Source organism: Eriocheir sinensis, unplaced genomic scaffold, assembly GCF_024679095.1.
Source record: "Eriocheir sinensis breed Jianghai 21 unplaced genomic scaffold, ASM2467909v1 Scaffold1397, whole genome shotgun sequence".
NCBI classification, from domain to species: domain Eukaryota; kingdom Metazoa; phylum Arthropoda; class Malacostraca; order Decapoda; family Varunidae; genus Eriocheir; species Eriocheir sinensis.
Window position 1 is genome coordinate 4,490 of NW_026110736.1, and position 27,301 is coordinate 31,790.

Sequence of the window (27,301 nt, forward strand, 5' to 3'; positions counted from 1 at the left end):
TCTCCCCTCTTTCTGTTTCCTCCTTCTTTCCTTTCTTTCTCTCTTCCCTCACCTCTATAGTCATTTTCTCTGTCCTCCTCCCTCCTCCTCCCCAGTCTACTGGTTTTTGGGAACTTAAAATACAGTTTGATAGGTATTACATTATCAATAGCATCATCTTGTTGCATAAAAAAACTAGTACACTTTTTTGGGGAAATAATAGACATTTTCTCTTCCTATTATTCAGCCCTCACTATGATGCCCTTAAGGCGTTCAAGTCCTAGGCAGGAGGAAATAGCCAAGGCCTCCCAGCTGTTGATAAGTGTGCTGGGATATGTTACAAGAGTGAGGGTAACATGGCAGGGAAGGACTTAGCCATGTTACAGCAGGGCTCAGGCTCAGGGTTTTAATGGTGCTGTTTTGACGTGAACAGAATGTACTATTGTTATGGCACCAAGGATCAATGTTTACACAGTCCATTAATTCCTAACCTGATTTGTTGCAGGACGAGAACAACAACAACAACAACAACAACAACAACAACAAGAGGAGGAGGGGGAGGAGGGTGGTACACAGGAGTGACTGGTGAGTGTTCATTTATCATTAATTTCCTTGTTCCTTCTTGTGTTCAGTTTATTCCTACAATAGTTTCTTTTGTGATAAATTCCTTGCCTTCTTTTTTTCCCCATGTACACCTCCGTCTTCTTCCTGTCACATTACACGCTCCATTTTTTTTTCCATGTACAGCTCCGTCTTCTTCCTGTTACTTTCCACACTCCTCCGTCTGTCCCCCTCGTCTGGTATTGTTTCATTGAACATTCCTTTTGTTTGTAGTGTGTGTGTGTGTGTGTGTGTGTGAGGTGGTGTGGCGTGGTGTGGGTCAGGTCACCTCCCCTAAGGGACAGGCATGCCACACCAAGCACTGGCTCAGGAAACACAGGAAAACTCACTCCACACTTACCAGAAAAGGACAACACACAAACAAAAGATTATTCTCACTATATAATTATTATAGTCCGTTTCATTCCCAGACCAGCACAGCTCACCTGAAAAAATAACCATATACTTTCAATTCTAGCAAACACCTTAACCACTCAGAAAAAGCAGAGAAAAAGTAATTATGGTCTTAGGAACGTTACATAGTGCCATTGTCTCTTATTATGATGGAAAGAGGAATGAAATGTGAAGAGATCCAAGGTGTTGCTGTGTTGAAGGCACAGGCTGCCTGGCCCACTCCTCTTAAAAACACGCTTGCCATTTTCTGGAATGATGGAGTTGGCTTCTCTTACTCTCAAAGTTAAATTTCAAGTTAAAAACACAATTTATAAGCATTTAAATGTAAATCTGATTGTATCGTTTGCGTTTACTACACCTCTGAGGCCATATGACCGTTTCCCAACGCCACAGAGTAGATGAACCGGGTTTTGATGGGTGGTTCTCCATTTCTTGGCACCGAGGTCGTGTAAAACTATCACCACCATCACAAGACAGTTCATGGTCCATATTTATAAGCGTCTCTAGCTCCTATATAACTATTTTCAAGGCCACAGAATAGATTATCCAGATTTTCATGTGTGACTCTCCATTTCTTGGCACCGAGGCTGTGTAAAACCATCACCACCATCACAAAACAGTCCCGGCAAGTTCTAGGAGAGGCTTTTCAAACATCCATATTATAACTGTTAAAAATACCTTAAATTCACTGAGAAATAATGCATACCAAAGACCAGGTTATAAATGTTTGTACCCTTTTTTTATTCCATGCCCAGAGGCAGGAGACTGTCAGTAGCAGGAGGGAGGGAGTTGACGACACAAAGAGCCTTGTGTGCGTGTGTGTGTGTGTGTGTGTGTGTGTGTGTGTGTGTGTGTGTGTGTGTGTGTGTGTGTTTACCTAGTTGTGAAATACAGGAAAAGAGCCATACTAAGCTCATGCTGTCCCGTCTCCATAACGCTTATTATCCAGTTTGGCTTTAAATTCATTAATCTTTTTTGCACACACAGTCTCCTCGTCAAGTCCGTTCCATGTTGTTGTGCTTCTGTATGGAAAAGTGTATTTCTTGATGTCTCTCCTACAGTCGCTCTTCTTCAATTTCTTACCATTGCCTCTTGTCACACTTCTGTCACGTACCACTAGGTCTTCCCTGTCCAATTTCTCCAATCCCTCTTGTATCCTGTACAATGTTATTAGGTCCCCCCTCTCTCTCCTCTCCAGTGTTGTTAGTCCCAATTTCTCCAGTCTTTCTTCATAAGTATGTTCTCTCAGAGTTTCCGGTAATTTAGTCGCTGCTCTCTCTATTCTTTCCAACTTTCTAATTCCTTTCTTCAATCTAGGTGACCACACTAATGCTGCATATTCAAGTCTCGGGCGTATCATCCACGTTATTAGTTTCTTCACCATTTCTTCGTTTAGATATGGAAATGCTTCTTTTATGTTTCTAAGAAGATTGTATGTTTCCCCAGTTATCCGATTGATAGGCTTTCCAAAGGATAATCTGTTTGTTATGGTCACTCCCAGATCTTTTTCCTCTGTTTTTTTCATGATTCTTTCATTACTCAGAGAGTAGTTCCCCGATATTCGTCTGCTGCTCTTACCAAACTCCATCACGCTACACTTCTCTGTATTGAATGTCATTTCCCATTTGCGTGACCATTCTATCGAGATCTTGGCTCAGGGCTACACAGTCTTCTTCATTAGCCACCCTCCTCATTATTTTAGCATCATCAGCAAACATATTCACATAGCTTGTCACCCCTTCTGTCATGTCGCTCATGTATATTGCAAACATAATCGGAGCCAACACAGATCCTTGGGGGACTCTACTAGTCACTTCTGTCCAGCTTGATTTATGGTTCCATCTCCATATCCGCTCTTATCCAACTTTTCCTTAAAATCATGAATGTTTCTTGCACAAACCACCTCCTCCTCCTCCAGCCTGTTCCACAGCTCAATGCTTCAGTTTAGGAAGCTAAACTTTTTTTCTCACCTACACGTGGTCGCCCTCAACTTCTCTCCGTGTCCTCTCATTTCTCTCTCGCTCCACACACACAGGTCCTCTCTGTCCAGATGCTCCACCCCGCTCGCCACCCTGTACACCGCTATCAGGTCTCCTCTTTCTCTTCTTCTCTCCAGGGTTGTGAGCCCCATGCTATTGAGTCTTTCCTCATAAGTCCGATCTCTAAGCTCCGGTGTGTGTGTGTGTGTGTGTGTGTGTGTGTGCGCACAGTCCCCCATACAGGGCCTATAGCTGTACTAAGATTCCTTCATTTGATCCATATATTAATTCATTTGCAAGCAATCTGAATTTATATGCTTAATTTTACCCTCAACAAATTCACGGGGGGCCAAAGTCTGTCTTCTTAAACGTATAGGCACCTCAGTTCACCTGTTTGCAAAGCCTCTCATAGCAGTTGCTGGGCTTTCCATGGAGTGTTTGGTGATGCCAGTGATAGTTTCATATGACTTCTGCATCTTGAGAGGAGAAAAACACCCTTGAAAACCCTGATAATCTCTGTGGCCTTGGGAAATAGTTGTAACGGGAGATCAATATGTATAACAATATTGACCTAAGAACACCCAATTCTTTATCTTTCCAAGGCATGAGTGACCCCCAAACCCTCCTTTCCACAGGACTTGTCAAGCCAGTCAGTGAACCCAGTCTGCAAGACTTCTTGGTCAAGATGGGACACAACCTAACACGGAAACCCTTCAAGCTGGAGAACCAAGACTGGGTTGGTCACAGCTAGAGAGAGAGAGAGAGAGAGAGAGAGAGAGAGAGAGAGAGAGAGAGAGAGAGAGAGAGAGAGAGAGAGAGAGAGAGAGAGAGAGAGAGAGAGAGAGAGAGAGAAAAAAAACAGAGAATAAAAGAATATAAGAGAGAGAGAGAGAGAGAGAGAGAGAGAGAGAGAGAGAGAGAGAGAGAGATGAAACAAAGAATAAAAGAATATAACAAGAGAGAGAGAGAGAGAGAGAGAGAGAGAGAGAGAGAGAGAGAGAGAGAGAGAGAGAGAGAGAGAGAGAGAGAGAGAGAGAGAGAGAGAGAGAGAGAGGAGAGCCTTACAGTACTCCTGCAGTAAGCGGTGCCTGGCGTTACCTGAATTTCCTGTTGTCCCTCTGCCTCCACCTCCTCCTCTCTCCCTCCAGCTGCCAACCCTCACCCACTCACTCCGCCAGTTGAGTCTTCTGTACCCCCACTTGTTTTCCCGGCCTGAGAATACCCCGCCAGGACTCCTTGTAATCACTGTCATGGTTTGCAGGTGGGTGTTTGGTGACCCAGGGCGTTGAGGGAAGCCAGACGCTCTCCTATAGGGCTTCAGGCAGATACAACTCCCTCATCACCTGCTTCACTCCAGCCCAGACTTTGCCACTCACACCCAACAGCTTCATCTTAAGGTGGGACTGGTTAGGTTACGTTAAGTTTAGGGTATCTTAAAACACAGGATAGGCGGGAACTTAGGGTATGAATTCATAAAGAATGACCTCACTTTGTTGTATAGAAAGTCTCATTAGTAAGGAAGCATAGATGAGTTTTCTGAGTCAAGACCTGTAGTAACTGTTTGGGGTTTTGTTAGGCTATGTTGGGTTAAGTTTAGGGTATCTTCAGACACATGATAGCCAGCACCTTATGGTATAAATCAACAAAGAATGACCTCACTTTGTCGTAGAGAAAGTCTCGTTAGCAAGGAAGCATATGTGAATTTTCTGAGTCAAGGTCTTTAGTGTTTGTTTTGGTTTTGTTAGGTTATGTTAAGTTAAGTTTAGGGTATCCTCAAACACAGGATAGCTATCACCTTATAGTATAATTCAATGAAGAATGACCTCATTTCGTTGTATAGAAAGCCTCATTAGTAAGGAAGCATATATGAATTCTCTGAGTCAAGACCTATAGTAACTGTTTGGGGTTTTGTTAGGTTAAGTTAAGGGTATACCTTCAAACACATGACAGCCAGCACCTTATGGTATAAATCAACAAAGAATGACCTCACTTTCTCCTATCCAAATCCTATGCATGTTTAGTAAGGCACCAACTTCTACTGATACAAATTAATTTATTGACATCTTTATTCTTTAATGTGTGTGTCTCAGAACACTGAAGGTAAATCTCAACGTCAATCATAACAAAATCCCTTATGCAAGATTTAAGCAGCATTTTCACTCTTTCATCCCTATACTGTCCAAATCCCTTGTGCAAGATTTAAGCAGCATTTTCACTCTTTCATCCCTATCCTGTCCAAATCCCTTATGCAAGACTTAAGCAGCATCTTCACTCTTTCATCCCTATACTGTCCAAATCCCTTATGCAAGATTTAAGCAGCATCTTCACTCTTTCATCCCTCATGCTGGTAAACTGGAACAATCTTCCTTCGTCTGTATTTCCTCCTGCGTACGACTTGCACTCTTTCAAGAGGAGAGTATCAGGACACCTCTCCTCCTGAAATTGACCTCTCTTTTGGCCACTCCTCTGAATGCTTTTTTAGGAGCAGTGCCTAGTGGGCTTTTTTCTTTATTGTTTCCTTGTTTTACCCTTACACTTTTGACTGAAAAAAAAAAAAAAAAAAAATAGGACCCAGCGTACCATGAAAGAAGCAGAGAATCTGACATTTGATTTTGGTGATAGGGTCATGTGGGTGTATAAACCCACTAATCCTCAACACACAACTACTACTACTACTACTACTACTACTACTACTACTACTACTACTATTACTGGGAGACTGGGAGGAGTTTCTGGTGGAGAAGGGAGGGGAGAAAGGCCAGTGGGGAGAGGAGGAAAGGAATGGGAGGGGAAGGAGAGGAAGGGACAAATGAAAGGGGAAAGCATGTTTAGGGCAACTTGTAAAGAGATACAATTTGGCCATACACACATGCACACACACACACACACACACACACACACACACACACACACACACACACACACACACACACACACACACACACACACACACACACTCTCTCTCTCTCTCTCTCTCTCTCTCTCTCTCTCTCTCTCTCTCTCTCTCTCTCTCTCTCTCTCAAGCTTGACTCTGAATAAAAAAAAAGTAAACAAATTGAATTAAATAAAAAAAATCCCTCTTGTGTCGCTTGTGCTTCCCAACCAACAAACAAACAAACACAAAAATACATAAATAAAATAAATAAAAATAAATCCATAAAGGTGTTCATCTGATTTTTCTTCTTTCAATATGATTTTTTCTCCTTTTTTATTTGCTATTTTTTTTCTTTTCATGAATTTATTACTATCTCAATTGTTTACACAGGCAGAAGAAGAAGAAGAAGAAGAAGAAGAAGAAGAAGAAGAAAACACACAGAGAGAGAAGAGGAGGAAGAAGAAGAGGAAGGACTTGTAATATGGCAGACATCAAACCAATGGTGAGTGTTAAATATTTTGTCTTTTCTTCCTTCCTTCCTTCCTTCCTTCCTTCCTTCCTTCCTTCCTTCCTTCCTGGCTCTTGTATGGATGGATAGATGCTTACAGGTATGGGTGAGAGGGGCCTGGGGGTTAATAAGGATAAATCTGGGTGTGATTAAAGAGAGGAAGGAGGAAGAGGAGGGGGGCTGTCTGTCTTCCCTGCCCTTTGATAGCATAGATGGATGAGCAAGTTCTGAGGTTAACCATTCCACAGCCTTCAGTCCAGGGTCTTGTAGTGCCTATAGGGAGGGTCTGGGGTCTGCTAAAACATGCTGAGTAATGCACAGTGGAGGCATTAGCAGAGGGGTGGTTAGGACAGTTTTTTGGGGAAGAAAGATCATTAACGAACAACAGAGAGAGTGGGGGATAGAACAGAGGGACACCACTGTGGACAGGTTTAGGGGCAGAACAGTGACCATCTTCCACAGTGGAGATAGAAGAGCTGGAAAGGAAACTGGAGAGAGAGAGAGAGAGAGAGAGAGAGAGAGAGAGAGAGAAAATAAATGTAAAGAAAAAAAAAGATTGAGATGAAATATGAATAAAATGTCATGAATATATGTGGAGTGTTTTGCTGGAATACACCACTCAAATATTACCCCAGTGTGCCCCAGTAATACCCCAATATTACCTGAAGGATGATGCCTCAGTGGACCCAAATATTACCCCAGTGTGCCCCAGTAATACCCCAATATTACCTGAAGGATGATGCCTCAGTGGACCCAAATATTACCCCAGTGTGCCCCAGTAATACCCCAATATTACCTCAAGGATGATGCCTCAGTGGACCCAAATATTACCCCAGTGTGCCCCAGTAATACCCCAATATTACCTCTAGGATGCCTGTTACCCCATTTTCATCCCAATATTACCTCTGATACCAAAGTGCACCCAGTATTACCCTCAAAATTACCTCAAGGTGTCCCAGTATTACCTCTGTGATGCTCTAGTGAATGCAATATTACAGCAGTGTAGCTCAGTAGTACCCCCAAGGTGACCAAATATTACTTCAATATTGCTCCAAAATTACCCTGAAATACCGCAATATTACCTCACCAATATCCTAGTGGAGCAAGTATTACACCAGAGTATTCCAGTATTGCTCTGATATTACCCTAGTGTGCCCCAATATTACCTCTTACTCCCAAATTTATCCCAATATTACCCAAATACACTTCAGTATTACCTCAACAATATCTCAATGAACCCAGCATAACACCAGAGTATTCCAGTATTACTCTGATATTACCCTAGTGTGCCCCAATATTACCTCTAATTCCCAAATTTATCCCAATATTACCCAAATACACCCCAGTATTACCTCAACAATATCCCAATGAACCCAGCATAACACCAGAGTATTCCAGTATTGCTCTGATATTACTAAGGTGCCCCAATATTGCCTCTTATTATGCTCATATGTATTGTAATATTACCCCAATGGTACACAATATTACCTCTAGAATATCACAGAGCAGCCCAGTGTATCCAATATTATCTCTGTAGGAGTCCATGTTAATATTAATGCTGGTTATCATTGGGGTAATATTAGGATCTGATGCTACTAAGGTACCCCAATATTGCTTCTTATGCCCATATGTATTGTAATATTACCACAATGCACCCATATATTACCTCTAGAATATCACAATGCAGGCCAGTATTACCTGTATGGTACTCAATGTTAATGTTGGGTGCATTGGGGTATTACCGAAGTGTACTGTTCAGGGTAGACTTGGGTAATGCTGCTCTAAAAAGAAGTAGTTTTACCCACAGAGAGAGAAAAAATAGATATTGATTGATAAATTTGGAGAAATATATAGAATGAGAGAGAGAGAGAGAGAGAGAGAGAGAGAGGAAGGAAGAAAAAGTAAAAGGAATGGACGGAGAGAGAGAGAGAGAGGAAGGAAGAAAAAGTAAAAGGAATGGAAGGAGAGAGAGAGAGAGAGAGAGAGAGAGAGAGAGAGAGAGAGAGAGAGAGAGAGAGAGAGAGAGAGAGAGAGAGAGAGAAAGGAATGGAAGGAGAGAAAGGAAGAAAAGTAAAAGGAATGGAAGGAGAGAGAGAGAGAGAGAGAGAGAGAGAGAGAGAGAGAGAGAGAGAGAGAGAGAGAGAGAGAGAGAGAGAGAGAGAGAGAGAGAGAGAGAGAGAGAGAGACCAGTAGACCAAACTCCACCCTCTCTTGTGGAAGTGGTGGAGTCCGTGAGGAAGTTATAGGGTGCAAAGGCAGGTGGGGTCTGCAATATCAGTGTGGAGATGTCAAAGGACTGTTGCTGTGGCTTCCTAGTAAAGAGGAAGGGTCACACTACCACAAGGGTACTAGTCCTGGAAATGCACTAAACTCCTACAAAAGCCTTGTCAAATGTGTGTTTCTTAGGCTCATGGCACAGAAGAAGGGTCAAACTACCCCTGGAATTTCCCTCAAAAACTCCTGTGATAGCCTTGTCTAATATGTGCCGAGATGGGGGCGTGTTTTTCGCCTAGTGTACCCCCATTGATACCCTAATATAGCCTAGTTATGCCCTAATATACCCCCAATAAAACCCCAATGTACCCCACAGTACGTGCACCCTACATCACACAGGTTCAGTACGTTTCCTGGCCAGGAGGAGGTGACGGAATTGTTTGGTAAAGAATTCTTCATTCCAAAAAGTCACTTAATATTTATAGTATCAAATTTCTTGTGCAGAACATTGAATGAACAAAAATCAGGTGTCTTTTTACCCCAAGGAAACCCCAGTATCACCCCAAGGAAACATTCATCTTGCCCCAATGATCCTGAATTGCCGACTGTAGCTCAAGGCTCATTAGGGTAACGGACGTCTTTTTTTCCCAACTCTGTGCCCGTAGGTTTGAAGGACTCATCTGGGGGCTGAATTCTGTCTGAATGAGAAATGTTTTGCCTGCAGATTCAAGCAACTATATATACAGATAGACAGATAGATAGATAGATAGATAGAGATAATCTGACACAGTGAATCATCTTATTTTATTTCCTCCTTGAGAGAGAGAAATAGAAATCAAATAAGTATAATATTATTTAATCTTTTCTTGCAGAGTACAATGCAGTCAACAAACAGATTGATTTAAACGATGAACTAAATAAAATGAAAGTCATTTTGTGAGTTATCTTTCACTGTGTAAGTTGTGTCAAATGACAGTTTAGTGAACAACTACACTAAAATGTAACATGCAAAATAGTAAAATAAAGGAAAGATTAGTGGCACAGTGAAATAATAAAAAACAAAAACAGGAAAATAAATAACAATAATAATAAATAAGTAATTAGAAAATACAGTAAGATATACTAAACAAAACACTATAATATAACGTAAAAGTTAGTGTCACTGTAAAAGCCTTGTGTAAATGTTCCCATGTCAAAGGTTCCCTAGAAAACCAGTTTTAAGTCTATGCAGGTTGGCGCTGTGTGAAGGAGGCCTCACACTACCACCAGGCTCACAAAACTACCCCTGTTAGTGCTTAAAACTCCCCCAAAAGCCTTGCCTAAATGTTCTCATGTCAAAGGTTCCCTAGAAAACCAGTCATAAGTTTACACAGGTTGGCGCCGTGTGAAGGAGGCCTCTCACTACCACCAGGCTCACAAAACTACCCCTGGAAGTGCCATCGTCTGTCCCTCTTAACCTCTATACATACCAAACTTGACAAGGTACAATGTAACAAAGAGTAACACAATAACAGATGACTGTGGCAGGTGAACCAGCTGTTACAACACTAGTGTGGATGATATGAAGTTAACCCACATTCCAGTATTTGCGAGGCGGCCACCAGCTAGCGAGTGGCCACGTAGGCTCCGCTGCCCACCACCTGAACGCTTACACGTCATCAGCCAACATGGACATGCGTGCCCTCCATAACATTTCTACAAATATCTCTCAACATACATACATACATACATGATTATTAGTGTGCATAACTAATAGTACTGTAATATATGGACATGCTTGGCCGCTGTGAGTGCTGTGGTCCACTGCAGTTCAGATTATTTGACTTTAAATGTATAAGGAAAATATTGTCCCATTATTCTCTGCCTGAGATGTCCATATTATTATACCACCACCCAAACACACACATTTAACAAGGCTTTCGGAGGAATTGTGGGTCTTTCCAGGGGTAGTTGAGTGACCCTGGTGATAGTTTAACTGTTGTTCTGTACCATGAACCTAAGAAACACACATTTGACAAGGTTTTCATAGTAGTTTCTGCCATTTCCAGGGGTAGTTTGATGACCCTTGTGGTATTGTGACCCTTCTTCTGCACCATGAACCTAAGAAACACATTTAACAAGGCTCACATAGGAGTTTCAGGCATTTCCAGGGGTAGTTTGATGACCCTGGTAGTATTGTGACCCTTCTTCTGCACCATGAACCCAAGAAACACATTTAACAAGGCTCACATAGGAGTTTCAGGCATTTCCAGGGGTAGTTTAGTGACCCTGGTGGTATTGTGACCTTTCTTCTGTACCATGAACCCAAGAAACACATTTAACAAGGCTCACATAGGAGTTTCAGGCATTTCCAGGGGTAGTTTAGTGACCCTGGTGGTATTGTGACCCTTCTTCTGTACCATGAACCCAAGAAACACATTTAACAAGGCTCACATAGGAGTTTCAGGCATTTCCAGGGGTAGTTTAGTGACCGTGGTGGTAGTTTAAGTGTTGTTCTGGACCATGAGTCTAAGAAACATACATTTGCCAAGACTTTCCGTAAGAGTTGTGGGCCTCTGCATGGGTAGTTTTATGACCCTGGTGGTAGTGTGACCCTTCCTCTGTACCATGAACCACTAAATTCCTTCCCAGCACCAGCTTTCTCCTTCTCCATTCCTTCCTTGTTGGCCTCATTGTCAGGCAAGCACAGTGCAGGGAGGTGCTAAAATATACCCAATCAGATCAGGAGACTCCGGAGATGGTGGTGTTGACGGCTGCATGTTCACTAGATGCCCTGTATTGGGGGGACAGGAGAAGGGAATCACCAGCAAACAAACTGTGAGACAAAGGAGAAAAGGAAACAACTAAGAGAAAGGGAAAGAAAGAAAGGTTACTGACCCAAAAATCTAACAGAAGGGTTTGCACAAGTCCACTCATGAGCTGATTCTTGAGGATAACAATTGTAAAGCATAAAACTACCCCTGAAAATGCCCTGTGAAAGCCTTTGTAATTATATTTCTCAGGTTCAGGGTACAGAGGAAGGGTCACACTACCACCAGGGTCTTAAAACTACCCCTGAAAATGCCTCAAACCTCTACCAAAGCCTTGTCAAATGTGGGTTTCTTTAGGTTCATGGCACATACATTGGGTCACACTACCACCAGGGTCTTAAAACTATCTTTGAAAATGCCCAAAACCTCTACCAAAGCCTTGTCAGATGTGGGTTTCTTTAGGTTCAGGGTACATTGAAGGGTCACACTACCACCAGGGTCTTAAACTATCATCCATGTGATGTATACAGTGGGTTTAACACCTTCACACCCTGGAACTGCTTCATTTTTGTCCTGTACTGTACCCTCCTACCTCCCATAAGGAAATAGGGAAATATGTGCTTACTGTCATGTCAATCTCAATGCAGCCTGAACCAGTCAGGGCAGTTGTATATATGTATAGCATAGTCTCAGTTCACCTTCCCAGTGGTGCCTTCTTGTTCCTTGGCGCCTTTCTGAGCATGGTTTGGTTACATGTGGCTTTGTTACCTCTAAATCTAGTCTCCTTACATAGCTCTGCCTTCCTAACACTGCTGTCAACACGTTGCTGCTCTATGATAAAACAACTGCCTGGCTTGATTATCTGGTTAAGGTCTATGTTCTTATACATGTCTGGCTCCCATTACAACTATTTTTCAAGGCCTTTGTTACCTCTGGATGTAGTCTCCTTACATGAACTTGCCTTGCTAAAACTGATGTTAAGACTTTAGCATTACTGCTATAAAAAAAAAAAAAAAGCTGCGTGCGTATTTATTTTTGGATCAAGGTCCAGATTTTTATGTATCAGGCTCCCATTACGACCATTTCCCAAGGCCACAGAGAAGGTTAGCTGGGTTCCCGTGGGTGGTTTTCCAGCTCAATCACCAGGGTTACAATACAGTCGGGGGCTTCGTGGTGCAGTGGTTAGCACACTCGGCTCACAACCAAGAGAGCCCGGGCTCAATTCTCAGGCAACTCCTACTACAAGAGGCTTTTTAAATAGGCGTACTTTGGTTCTAATATGTTTAAAAATACTGGCCTAACCCCTAAAGGGCGGGGATGTACCATGAAATCACCACTTTCAAGGCTTCAAAAAATCACTTTCAGCCCTCTCTCAATTGTGCCCACACTGAAAGCTGTTTTGGGAGGAGGACGAGGCTTATGAGGAGTCGAGGTCACTGGCCGTGGACACTCGGGTGCAGAATCAGATGAGGAAGGTACAAAAACCTCTCCTCCTGCCATTGTTACAGTCACAGCATCACTGAGAGTGTCACGAAGGAGTTGTGTGGCAGCCTGGGAGTCACGCTGACCCTTAAATTCCCACGCAGACTGCAGAATTACGTAGGATTAGGCAGACTGCAACAACACATCACTCGCCCTTCACCTGGCGGCCAGAAAATACCATTCACCCACCCTTTAGGGAGTCCCCTGGCACACACCTTTAACAGGGCTTTTGTAGGAGTTTTTGGACATTTCCAGGGGTAGTTTAATGACTGGTGGTAGTTTAACCTTTCCCATGTATCCTGAATCTAAAAGAAACAGCCATTAGAACCTGATTAAACTTCTTTTTGGTCTTTGAAAGTAGTTGTAATGAGAGGCCGAACTGTTTGAGGGCCATAGGGTAGGCGGTGGCTGAGTGATTAGTGTGCTGGGCCAGCATTCACCACGCCATGGACAACGTTGATTTGAATCCCCACGCTGCTACCTGGGATTTTTCAGTCACCGCTGAGTGGCCTAAGACTACCCACATGCTGTCCTGAAGACAACCCATCAACCCTGACTCTAGAAGAAACCGTCCAAGTGAATCAAGAATGAGTTCCGGGGGGCAGCATGAGCCAAGCATAACTGGCGCCACTATAAAAAAAAAGTTGCCTGCGCCATGACAGGCTTGGGCCAACCACCAGCTAGGCGCCTACCCTGAAGAAAGCCTACTGGCGCTATAGGCTGAGATGTCAAAAAAATAAAAAATAAAGAAAAAATCTTTAAAAAGCCGTCCCAAAGACATTAATTTAACAGGGCCCTGGTGGTAGTTTAACCCTTGCACTGTACCATGAACCGAAAAAACACTCATTAGAACCTGACTGATCTTCGTTTCGGCCTTTGCAAGTAGTTGACGTGAGGGAGCAAAGTGTCCGAGGGCCATATTTTTAAACATTTTGTCGCCAAAGCACACATATTTAGCAAGGCTTTCTTAGTTGTGGGCATTCCAGGGGTAGTTTTATGACTGGTGGTAGTGTGACCCTTCTAATGTACCACAAACCCTAGGAAAACGCTCATTAGAATAGATTAATCTCCTTTAGGGCCTTTGAAAGTAGTTAACGTGAGGCGGAACCGTCCGAGAACACTGACCAAATATCAGTTGTACCGTGCCTTTCTATCTGTTCTTATCCATTCATTTAAGTCTTCTCTCTTAGGAAGGAAAGCTCAAATACGTACCATGAACCAGCACTTGACACTGGTAGACTCTCCTCTATGACGTTCCTTTTTCCTCCTCCTCTCGTCTTCCTCCAGGTCTCTCCTCTCTTTATGATTGTAGATTCTTCTCCTTCCTCCTCCTCCTCCTCGTCTTTCTCTTCTATCTCAGTGTCTGCATTTATCTCTCATTTTAATTTTTCCTCCTCCCAGATGTCCATCTCTCCACCTCATCGTCTCCTCCATATTACCTCTCTCTACCTACCTTTGTTCCTTTTGTATGTAAATCCTTAATTTCTCCTTCTCTCATAGCCTTCCTCCCTTCACACATTCTCTCTCCACCTCTCGTCTCCTCCATTTTACCTCCCTCTACCTGTCTTTCTTCCTCTCGTACGTAAATCCCTCTCGTGTAAATCCTTTTTCTCTGTATATATATTATCCCAGTTATTTCTCTGATTTCATTTCTCCACAGCTTTTAATATATATATACGAGGCTTCCGGAAGAGAAACTGTAAGGCACAGTGACCTATTGTTACGTACATTAGTTTGTTAACATTCCCAGGACAGTTTACGGGACCTCCAGCCCTCCGTACACCCCATATAAGGGTGCTTTTCCCTTGCATTCATTCCTTGTTCTTTTTGTGGGAGGTTTTGTCTGCCTTTCCCAATGCAAACTAGAACATAATAGCTCTGTTAAGATGTAAAGTGCAAGGGAAAAGTGACTCCGTACACTATACACAAGGGTCTATGTTTCTTACGACACTTCTCTGCCGGATGCCTCAAATATTAATCTCTGTATACATATTCTTTTATTTTATCTTCCTATTATGTCTGCAAGCGCTCTCGTTTTTCCTGCTTGTAATGTTGTCTGTTCATCTTACTGTCTAAGGTGTATATATCTCATAGTAATCTTAAATATTCTTCAACATAAATGTTTTTATTTTCTCATATGCCTGCAAGCCCTCATCTTTCCACCCTCTTGTGCTGACCTTATTTCTCTCTCTTGTCTAAGGTGTATATATATCTCACAGTAATCTCTCATATATTCATCTCTGTACCATGTTCCTTTATGACTCCCTTGTTGATATAATTGTGTCGCTCCCTCCCTGCTGAAGTGAGGTAAGCGCCATGAGGGTTCATCTTGAGATATCACTTGCCTGGCATAGACCAACTATTCAGGCCTCATCAGACTAAAAATCAAAGATGTTGAGTCGTTATGGTGGATTTAAGTTCATTCTAATGCCTGGGAAAAGCACAGAAACAGGGGAATCAGTTTCTTGTGCATATAGCTTGTCTCACATGAGCAGGGAGTGACACATTTGTAGGGGTCTGTTGTTCCTCCTCTCTCTCTCTCTCTCTCTCGTAACCTTTCTTCTCGTTTCTGTGATTTTCTCTGATTTTGAGTTGTCTTTTTCTAGATGTCTGTCTGTTGTGTTATGGCTTTGTCTTGTAAGGTAATGATTTCCCTTCATTTCTACGGCTTTTTCTTGAACTTTTTTGACCTCGTTATGTATATGCAATCTTTCATGTCTTTCTCTGCTCTCGAGTACTCTTATTTTTATAGATGTCTGATTTACGTCTTGTTTAATGTTCTTGTGTTCCCTTCATTTCCGTTGCTTAACTATTTTGACCTGTGTATGCAATCTCTCTCTTAATAAGTTCCCTTCATCTTCCTCTCTCATAAGCTTATATTTCTAATGTTTCTTTCCTTGTATTAGTTAGTTATACTTATTTTATATAATAAGTTGATTTTTGTGGTTTAAATTAGTTTCTCCTTGCTTAAATTTTAAAATTATCAAAATAACAAAAAAATTCAGTTTATAGCCAAAAAATACATGAAAAATGGCTTTAAAATGAACAAAATTTGCCATAAGTAGCAGTAAAAATAGCTTGAAAATCTGTACTAAGTCCATTATACTTCTTCGGGTGTCCGGAGATTTAGCACAATGGTTATTTGTAAAATAAAAAAAAGATTCATCCCTGAACTTTATTTTCACATCTCACATCTTGCTAGCTAATACATAGGAGTCCGTAGCAATCTTCAGAGTTGAACGATTCTTTTCCCTCGGCAGAATCGAGTGGCTGAATTGACTCCATTTCTCGAGGGGTGGCTTCGTATCCCAGCGTGATCTCCTGCAAGGCATCCCAGCACACACCACATGCTCTGGAGGGGGAGAGAACGTCAAGATGAGTCAATATGAATCGGCCTCGTCTTGGAGGAAATGTACCATTTTGATTTTGCTCTCAATAAATGTGGACCCTAAGATTTTTTTAAATTATAAAACACCATAACAGTTTGCAGTCTTTCTCCGGAGAGGCTTTGAAGTATAATTGACTTAGGGACAAATTTAAGGTTAAAATTTCTCATTTTTTGCTTATTTCTGGCCAAAAGAGGCATATTTTAGATGAATTTCTGGAATATTCAAGCTATGTAACAGAAAATATATTAAGCATATAAAACAATCAATATAAATAAATAAAGACAGGGCAAGATTAGCAGAGAATTCAAAAGCCAAGATGAAGGGATGGTCTAAGTGAGCACAAAAGCCGAGAGGAACAGAAGTCAAACCGAGGCTAAAAGTAGAGATAATGAGGACAGAATAATTAATGAAACTGAATTGAAAACATCCATGTACACAAAAACGAAGGAGAAATCTAACAAAAGACTTCAAAATCTGAGACCAAAGCCAATATTACAAAACTACCCAGCGTCCAGCCGAGAGGGGCATAAGGGACCTTGTATATATTATAAGCAAGGTTCGGAAGTCTTGAAATGTGTTCTGGGAGGGAAACTTAACCCCTAGTTTACTGAATAACTGGTCATTTAATCCCTCTTATCAGGACACACTGAGGAGGAATGGATTGATGGTTATAACATGGAACGATTATATGTATAGAGAGGAGAGAAAGTGAGGAGGAGGAGAATATGAAATGAAGAGAAGTAAAAGGGAAGAGACAAAGATATAGAGGAAGACGAGGGAAGGAATATCTATCAGGGAGGAGGAAAAAATAAGATACGAGGGAGAGGAAGGGGCAGAAATGGCAGTAGAAGGGAGGAAGGATGAACAGCAGGAGGGAAGAGTCACCACAGCCCGGCCGACCCCATAAGGTACAGTATAAAGACCCTTGTTAACGAGAGGAAAAAAATCAATGAAATTACGAGAAAATTAGTGATGAGAACATAATACAGAAAGATTATTGTTATGTGGATTATTCTGACCTCTGCTGGGACGTGCAGGCCTATATAATTTAATAATCACACCACTGCCTTCACACACAGTCACACCTATATATAACTAACTAATGAATGAGCTAATTGATTAACTGTGTGATGACTGCTTACTAACTAACTAATGACTCAATAAACTAATTAACTAATGAATGAACAAATAAACTAACTAATAAATGAACTAATTGATTAACTACATGCTATGACTGCTTACTAACTAATGACTCAATAAACTAATTAACCAATGGATGAACTAATTAACTAGCTAACTGACTAACAGGGGGCTACCGTAACTCAATACAAGCTTAGGTCAGTATTTATAGATGTTTCCGCCCCTCTCATCAACTGTTTCCAAAGGCAGAGAAGATGAGTGAAGTTCTACTGAGTGTTATTGTAAGTTCATGGTACAGAAAAACGGTCACATTACCACCAGGGTCATTAAATTAGCCCTGGAAATGCCCTAAACTCCTACGAAAACCATGTCAAATGTGTGTTTCTGAGGTTCACGGTTCAGAAGAAGGGTCACACTATCACCAGGGTCATCAAATTAGCCCTGGAAATGCCCTAAACTCCTACGAAAACCATGTCAAATGTGTGTTACTTAGGTTCATGGTACAGAAGAAGGGTCAAACTACCACCAGGGTCATAAAACTACCACTGAAAGTAACCAGAAATCTTATGAAAGCCGTGTCAAATGCATGTTTTTTGAGTAAACTGCCCCTGGCCAAAAAATTTCCACTTATCCCCAGACTGAAATGAACGTGGAGCCTCCGAGCCTTTGACCTAAACCTTTTTGGTGTGACCAGCGATAGTCTCAGTATCCTCGGTGTTGTTCGTTTAGGCAAAACACTTACATCATACGTTTGGAGTTTTATGTGTTCACTGCCGTCTGAGTCCTTTAGGATTGGTCCAACCTGCTATACAATAAGGTGGTTACAAGGGAGATCTTTTAAGGCCATGGATAAACCTGTGCGCCTCGCTTCTCCCCGGGCAAAAGCTCTTCCCATGGTGTCTGTGTCTGCCAGCGACACCACACCATTCCAAGATAACAAAACAAAGCAAACTCAGGTTTACGGGGGAGGGAAAAGTGTCAGTGTGATAGTAGGGAGTCACGAAAACCCTCAGTGAACCACAATGCACAGTCCCATACATATCAGTCCCTAATGCCACCGTGGGTTGCGACGTCTGCCTGGAAGGGCCTACAGTCAAACCATTTCAAATAGTCCATTTTGCATTGACTTCCTTGGGTCCTTTCCTCCCTCTGCTCTGCCACACAGTCCCAACACCTATTTTTCCCTCTCATATGTTACCTATAGATAAGATAGGAGAGGAAGGGAATCTGAATCAAACGCCCAAAAGGACTATTTGAAATGGTTATACTATAGTTGTTTCATCCTTATTCTCTACCATGAACTAAAAACACACATTTGGCAAGGCTTTCATGGGGGTTTTGTTTATTTCCAGGGGTAGTTGTGTGACCCTGGTGGTAGTCTGATCCTTCCTCTGTATCATGAACCTGAAAACACAGATTTGGTAAGGCTTTCGTGGGAGTTTTGAACATTTCCAGGGGTAGTTTTGTGACCCTGGTGCTAGTTTGACCCTTCTTCAGTAGCATGAACCTAAAGAACACTCACTGGAACCTGACTGATTCCCTCTTTGACCTTTAGAAATAGCTGATGTGAGAAGCGAAAGAGTATACCAGCCTAATTCATGATGAAATTAGTGTCAATGCAAACCCCACAAGACTGGCGCAAAGTCATCATTATCTTTAATGGTGAAGGCCTCAGTTACAGCCAAATAGCACAGCCAATTGATGTGTCCATCTCTAACATAGCACGATGAATGGGTCTGCAGATATGTGGCCACAGGCTCCACTAGTGACAGGCCTCAAAGCAGACTTAACAGTGTAATTACCATAGGGGTGCATACCCTCATTACCAAATAAATACTTCCCATCCTCATATATTGTATATATGTAACCATAATGATGCAGTATGTGGTTTACGTATTAATTCTGGCATATAATTCTGTATACTTTTACTGGCAATTATGCTTCTAAACTACCACCTGGCACTATCATTCCCTCAACTGAATAAGAATGAGGTCAGCCACAGCATTTAAACTGCCTGACAATGGTCCCCAAGCACACACACATTCATCATGGCTTTAGTAGGAGTTGTGGGCTTTTCCATGGGTGGTATCTTGACCCTGGTGGGAGTCTGACAAGACTCTGTACCATTAACTCAAGAATTGCTCCTGAGAACACATTTTGCCTTTTTTTGGCATTTAAGAATAACTGATGTGAGAGTCGGAAGAGTCCAAGAATAGCGATCAATGTCCTGAGTGGAGTGGCTTACATAATAATTGTATCCACACCACAGTCTCATAATGATTGTCAATAATTTATGTAATGCATTGATGACCTAATGTCAGTGACTCAGAGCTGAGTTAGTTAGCACCAGAATGGCATCTTGCATATGAACAACCACCCTTGTGGTGAAGAATTATCACCCCAACCAATTATTATAGTACGCTTACGTCAACGATATATTTCCAGCACAGAATATGAGCAATGCATTATCTAGATCAAGCGTCAAGGCTCATCAGTGCACATGTGATCCTGAGTCACTGGCACCTCACTCCTTCATTGAGTATGAGTACACAGGGCTAACACGTTCTACACAGGGAGAAGTGTCTCACAATTGTTGGTCTGTGTATCTCAGAATGGCTGGGATGCTTACAGTGTTGGAGAAGGTTTTGGTGAGTGTATCTAAGGGAGCTTCACCCTGCCTGCCTGTTTGAGGTGGCCATGTCTACCTGGTGGTCCCAGTGTGGCGTTGAGTCTCGCCCCTGATTTGGTTTGTCCCATCCTGATCTGCACATGGCAGAAGCCAAATTTTAACTATGACTGAGTAACTAAGTGTGAAGAAGTACCAAGGAGGACCTAAAAAGCGATGCAAAGTGGAACAGGTCAAAAGAATAAGCGGAGGGATTGTTGACATTCTAGTTATATACATACATACATACATACGTCATCACTTACTTTAATAAAAATATAAATAACATTGTAAACAAAGCCCGGACAAACCAAATCAGGTGGATGAGGCTTAACGCCATACCGGGGCACAGCTACATGGCCAGCAGCTGTGCCTTTGCTATCTATTAACCCGGTAGCAGCAACGGGACAAATTTGTGGCTTTACCACGTACCAGCGATGGGCCAAATTTTTGCCATGATATAAATCCCCCTAAATAGATGATGCGTAAACTGATCACAAATGCATTGACACATATTATGAAATGGTTTGTGTGAGTGATGATTTTTTCTCATTATTCTCGCTTAGAGGGAGCGGCCTTTAGGAACCATGATCCCCGCAGCTACCACCGGGTTAATGCCTTAGCCACGCCACACCACCCATCAGATCCAGCCATGCTAAACACCACACCCCACATCAGACCTGCCACACCCAGCCACACCACACCCCATATCTACACCACCCAGCCAAGCCACACCACACCCCACACCCCATATCAGACCGTGATAAAACACACCACACTGCATATCACACCCAGCCACTCCACACCCCAAATCTACACCACCCAGCCAAGCCACACCACACCCCATATCAGACCTGCCACACCCAGCCACACCACACCCCATATCTACACCACCCAGCCAAGCCACACCACACCCCATATCAGACCTGCCACACCCAGCCACACCACACCCCATATCTACACCACCCAGCCAAGCCACACCACACCCCATATCAGACCGTGATAAACCACACCACACTGCATATCACGCCCGGTCACACTACACCCCTATCTACACCACCCAGTCAAGCCACACCACACTGCATATCACACCCAGCCACACCACACCCCATATCTACACCACCCAGTCAAGCCACACCACACCCCATATCAGACCGTGATAAATCACACCCAGCCACACCACACCCCATATCAGACCGTGATAAACCACAATACACTGCATCACACCCAGCCACACCACACCCCATATCTACACCACCCAGTCAAGCCACACCACACCCCATATCTACACCACCCAGTCAAGCCACACCACACCCCATATCTACACCACCCAGTCAAGCCACACCACACCCCATATCTACACCACCCAGTCAAGCCACACCACACCCCATATCAGACCGTGATAAATCACACCCAGCCACACCACACCCCATATCTACACCACCCAGTCAAGCCACACCACACCCCATATCAGACCATGATAAACCACACCACACTGCATCACACCCAGCCACACCACACCCCATATCTACACCACCCAGTCAAGCCACACCACACCCCATATCAGACCATGATAAACCACACCACACTGCATCACACCCAGCCACACCACACCCCATATCTACACCACCCAGTCAAGCCACACCACACCCCATATCAGATCATGATAAGCCACACCAGCAACATCACACCACACCTCATAATAGATCCTAGCACACCACACATCACACCACATCCCCCATCACAGCCAAGAACATCAAACCACATAGCGCACCCAGCCACACCAGAGCCCACATACCATCCAGCCACACCCTTCACACCATGTTACACTAAACGTCACAGCTATATTAATACCCTATATCACTTGGCACTTACATATAGCAGTCAGTGACACTCTATTGCATTAGTCTTCCATTATGAACCATCTTGGTTGAGTAGATTATCTCACTATATACAAAAACTATGGTTAGTCTACTCCTGAAAACTCTCTCTCTCTCTCTCTCTCTCTCTCTCTCTCACACACACACACACACACACACACACACACACACACACACACACAATCCTCTAGGGCAGGGGTCGGCAAGCTTCACAGTGCCAGGCAGGGGCAGAGACAGCTTCTAGGTGCACTGGAGTGCCAAGGAGAACCCAAAAGTGACTGTACAAAAACTTTATAGATAATTATCAGGCACACAGTGACTAGATTACAAGAAATTTATTGAAAACCATGCACATCAGTGAGTGCAGACAACAGTTTTATCATATTAGTGGGATGGTTGGTGCCACGGAGAAGTGACTCAATGTCTGGATTGACTGATGAGGTGGTCACTCAGCTGGGAGCGTATGTGAGACTTTGTATATTTCATTTTTGAAAAGAGTTGTTCACAACATTACCAAACATGGCAACGATGCGTTTTACATGCTTAATGTATTTGAGAGAAGGGAGTACAAGTTCACGGAAGAAGAGGTGCGGTACCTTGCCTTCTGCTCCTCATTACACAAAGTTGCGGGCCAGATTGTTATACACATATCAAGCAGGGTGACGGACCATGAGTTCCGTCTCTGGCCCGTGGGTTGGAGGTTGCCGACCCCTGCTCTAGGGCACAAGCTTTCCATATTTTTGATCACCCCACAACACTTACATATCTTTTTCTCTTTAAAATATTTTAACATGGGAAATGGTGTGTACGGAAAGCAGAAGACAGTAAAAGTAATGAACAGTGTGTGTGCGTGTGTGTGGTGTGTGTGTGTGTGGTGTGTGTGTGTGTGTGTGTGTGTGTGTGTGTGTGTGTGTGTGTGTGTGTGTGTGTGTGTGTGTGTGTGTGTGTGTGTGTGTGTGTGTGTGTGTGTGTGTGTGTGTGTGGTGTGTGTGTGTGTGAGCTCAAGGGCAAAAGAAGGAAACAATAATGAAAGAAAGCCTGCAACTCACTGCTCCTATAGAAAAGCATTCAGAGAAGTGGCCAAGATAGGTCAATTTCGAGAGAAGAGGTGTCCTGATACCCTCCTCTTGAAAGAGTTCAAGTCATAGGCAGGAGGAAATACAGATGAAGGAAGACTTGTAGAGTTTACCAGTGTAAGGGATGAAAGAATGGAGATGCTGGTGAACTCGGTTTTGGACAGTAAACGGATGAGCTAGAGTAGAAAGTCGAGTGGAGTGGGGCCACAGGATGGGAGGAGGAATGCAGTTAGCAAGTTCAGAAGAGCAGTCAGCTTGAAAATATTGATAGAAGATGGAGAAGCAACATGACGACAGAATTTAAGAGGTAGAAGACTATCAGTGAGAGGGGAGTAGATGAGACGAAGAGCCTTAGACTCCACTCTGTCCAAGAGAGCTGTGTGAGTGGAGCCTCCCCACACATGAGATCCATACTCCATATGAGGGCAGACAAGGCCCCTGTATATGGATAGCAACTGTGTAAGGGAGTGGAACTGGCGGAGACGATACAGAACACCCATCCTCGAGGAAGCTGATTTAGTGAAAGAGATGTGAAGTTTCCAGTTAAGGATGTTTAGTGTTGAAGAAGGTGACAGCTGAGTGTTGTCAAAGATTAGGGGATGTCATTTCAGGATAATTTTAGCCGAGGCTCAACTTTTGGTCTCACCTGTAGTTTGTTCTTCACATCCTGGGTGACTGAAGATGATGGAGCAGTCAGGCTCCCCAGGGCTGATCAGGCTGACTGGAGGTGGACTGCAGAGGAGAGGAGGGAGGGATGGGTTGTTGGGATGGGACGGGAGGCTCTGGGAAGGGAGAATGTGGCTGGCACTGAAGGAGGGAGGGAGGGATGGGTTGTTGGGATGGGACGGGAGACTCTGGGAGGGGAGAATGTGGCTGGCACTGAGGGGAGGAGGGAGGGATGGGTTGTTGGGATGGGACGGGAGACTCTGGGAGGGGAGAATGTGGCTGGCACTGAGGGGAGGAGGGAGGGATGGGTTGTTGGGATGGGACGGGAGACTCTGGGAGGGGAGAATGTGGCTGGCACTGAGAGGAGGAGGGAGGGATGGGTTGTTGGGATGGGACGGGAGACTCTGGGGGGGGAATATGTGGCTGACTGCTCTTCTGAACTTGCTAACTGCATGCCTCCCCCCTCCCACGCCCTCACCACACTCGACTTTCTACTCAAGCTCATCCCTTTACTGTCCAAACCCCTTACGCACGAGTTAACCAGCATCGTCACTCTTTCATCCCTCACATTGGTAATCTCTGGAACAATCTTCCTTCATCTGTATTTCCTCCTGCCTATGACTTGAACTCTTTCAAGAGGAGGGTATCGGGACACCTCTCCTCCCGAAATTGACCTCTCTTTTGGCCACCCCTCTGAACGCTTTTCTATAGGGGCAGTGAGTTGTGGGCTTTCTTTCATTACTATCTCCTTTTTTTGCCCTTGAGCCGTTTCCTTTGCTGTAGAAAAAAAAATCCCAAAGCGGATTTCTTCCCCTTCAGGACTCATTTGAAGGGAGGAGAACATACAGCAACAAGACACAAGGAGCAGGTTCACAGGAAACAAAGAAGTTCAGGGCGGCAGCTCTCACACTTGGAGCTGAAGAAGAGAAAGATCTTGCCGATTGGTATAAGGAGAATGAATTCTTATACAACAGTGAGAAGGCTGACTTCAAAAACCAAAATAAAAAGCAAGAGCCTTTCAAGTAAAGGCTGAACAGCTGTGCATCTGCAAACCAAGATCAACTCTGAGAGATAGAGTCGGGAGGAAAAAAAAACAAGCCCTCCGGTGGTCTCACACACAGGGAGATGTGTATCATGAAGAACTATGGCTTCATTGCCAAGTACATACATGAGGAAGGTCACAGAAGGCAAGTGGCCAAGCACTGCCCACCAAGTGAAGAATATGGCTGCTGAAACATGGCTCATGAAACAGCAGCCATCAAGAGTGACTCTGAACTCGTGTTTCATGAGGGGAAACAAATGGACCCAGCCACTTGGAAGAGATTCAAGGTAATTGATAAATATAGATATATATATATATATATATATATATATATATATATATATATATATATATATATATATATATATATATATATATATATATATATATATATATATATATATATATATATATATATATATATATATATATATATATATATATATATATATATATATATATATATATATATATATATATATATATATATATATATATATATATATATATATATATATATATATATATATATATATATATATAATAATGTATGGATTTGAAGAGCCTCAGCAGGAGGGCCAGCTGCACGTCATCTCATCCTTCCTCCGCACCAAGCTAAGTATACCGTGTATCGTTAGTGTAGCCAGGTCAGAGTAGGTTCTGTAGGCGCACGGAGACGCGCTAGGTCAGTTTGTGTGTGTGTGGTGGAGTTTTCTGTTCTTTTGTTGTAATAAAGTTGTGCATAGTTGTACACACCTTATCAGTTAACCTTTGTGTACACTGAGGGTCCTTGCCAGACCCATAAGGAGATATAATTAAGAACCCTACAGATGATTTGAGGTCCTTTGTGTGTGTCGTGGTCACCACGAGGCTTCCTACAGAGATCAAGCTCCATGTTGGGAGGCCTGTACGAACACAGAGGAAGCCAGGTAAGTCGTGTTTACTACACTTTTGCCAGTAGTACACCTCTTCGTGTCTCTTGATGCACCACAGATCATCCCTTGCTGGCTAGTTTCACCTTTTGAGCTCACGCACTGTTTAATCAAAATTTTCTCCCTTAACACTACGGCTATATTGCCAAGTACATGAGGAAGGTCTCAGAAGGCAAGCAGCCAAGCATTGCCCACCAAGTGAAGAATATGGATGGGTTGTTGGGATGGGACGGGAGACTTTGGGAGGGGAGAATGTGCCTGGCACTGAGGGGAGGAGGGAGGGATGGGTTGTTGGGTGGGGAGGGAGTCTCTTGGAGGGAGGTTAGGGTGCCATGAGGAAAGGTCCCCGAGGAAGAGGGTGTCTCCAGGCTCTGTTTCTCAGCTGGCCTGTCGTGGTGTTTGGGGAGCCTGCGGAGATAAATAAACTATGATGGTCTCCATGGTCACATTAGTTTTGCAAGAGCCCATTAACCCTTTGACTGTGGATTTCCTCCAAGAAGACCTCACCAAGCTACAGGAATGGAGCAAAAAGTGTCGGCTACAATTCAATGAAGAAAAATGTAGAGTTCTGCACCTTGGGAGTGGATGTCCAGCACACCAATACCACATGGGAAACACTCCACTATCCACCACAGAGCCAGAGAAAAACGTGGGAGTATAGGTTATCAGGCTATCAGTGAAGGCAAAATCCCTGACAATCGCAGTGGAGGGGTTAAAACATCAAGTGTATGACAAGAGCAGTGGTTTCAATAGCTATTTCCTCCTACAATTAAGACCCTTAGGAATAATGATAAGCCAGAACAAATACCTTTGGGAAGCACTGTGGAGGCGGAGGCAGAAAAATGTGAAGACAACCACCCGGGAGCAAGGAGACCACCACCGTCAGGGGAAAGCAGGGACCTGAAAAATAAAAAAATATTAGGGAAAGAAAGAAAACCAAAGGAAAGGACAGTAGAAAAAGAGAAAGGAAGGAAACTGGTTGGCATTATAAGACACTTCGGCTAATCACATCAGCTATTTATAAAGGTCAAAGAGTGGGTCAGTCGGGTTCCAATGAGTGTTTCTTTAGATTCATGGTACAGAAGAAGGGTCAAACTACCACCAAGGTTATAAAACTACCCCTGGAAATGCCCACAACTCCTAGGAAAGCCTTTTCAAATCTGTGTTTCTTCAGGTTCATGGTACAGAAGAAGGGTCACACTACCACCAGGGTCACAAAACTACCCCTGGAAATGCCCACAACTCCTAGGAAAGCCTTTTCAAATCTGTGTTTCTTCAGGTTCATGATACAGATGAAGGGTCACACTACCACCAGGGTCACAAAACTACCCCTGGAAATGCCAAGGACTCCTAGGAAAGCCTTGTCAAGTATGTGTTCTTGGGCGGGGAAATGTCTTATACTACGAGCCTTTATCCCGAACAAGTTGTTGAGACTCAGGGCAATATCCAGACATTTATATTACTGATTTAATGTTTAATTAGACACTGGAAACAAGTTGCAGTAATAACCAAAAGCTTGTAATTAGTTCCTCCCCATTAAAAAGACTCATTTAGCAGCAAGTTTTCCCCACTACTAATTCTGAATTTATTGTGTCGCTAGAATAGGTATTATGGTGACATCTTTTAGCTGGCGGCTTTGGTGGAGTGAACACTGCTGCCACGTTTCCTAAGCCTGCAATACTGCCTCTCTCTCTCTGTGTGTGTGTGAGT

At 43.2% G+C, this 27,301-nt stretch overlaps 3 long non-coding RNA genes across 8 annotated transcripts in view; 1 reads left to right on the forward strand and 2 right to left on the reverse strand.

The window, feature by feature from the left end:
• Positions 1–238: 238 nt before the first annotated feature.
• Positions 239–16,253, forward strand: LOC126989969 (uncharacterized). Its single transcript, XR_007743926.1, has 5 exons — positions 239–564; positions 3,608–3,708; positions 4,234–4,369; positions 6,238–6,349; positions 16,062–16,253. It is a non-coding gene; the product is annotated as an uncharacterized LOC126989969 (long non-coding RNA).
• LOC126989970 (uncharacterized) lies at positions 6,901–8,190 on the reverse strand. Its single transcript, XR_007743927.1, has 3 exons — positions 7,657–8,190; positions 7,219–7,521; positions 6,901–7,151 (listed from the first exon to the last, which is right to left on the reverse strand). It is a non-coding gene; the product is annotated as an uncharacterized LOC126989970 (long non-coding RNA).
• The window catches only part of LOC126989968 (uncharacterized), a 30,222-nt gene continuing 18,883 nt past the window's right edge, over positions 15,963–27,301 (reverse strand). For 4 of the 6 annotated variants that reach the window (XR_007743924.1, XR_007743921.1, XR_007743922.1 and 1 more), the window contains 2 exons: positions 26,400–26,491; positions 25,717–25,999 (listed from right to left, as the gene is read on the reverse strand). This is a non-coding gene — a long non-coding RNA (uncharacterized LOC126989968). Of the gene's footprint in view, positions 16,154–23,597; positions 23,684–25,716; positions 26,000–26,399; positions 26,492–27,301 lie in introns of those variants that run through there. The other 2 variants (XR_007743923.1, XR_007743925.1) reach the window with 2 other exon arrangements.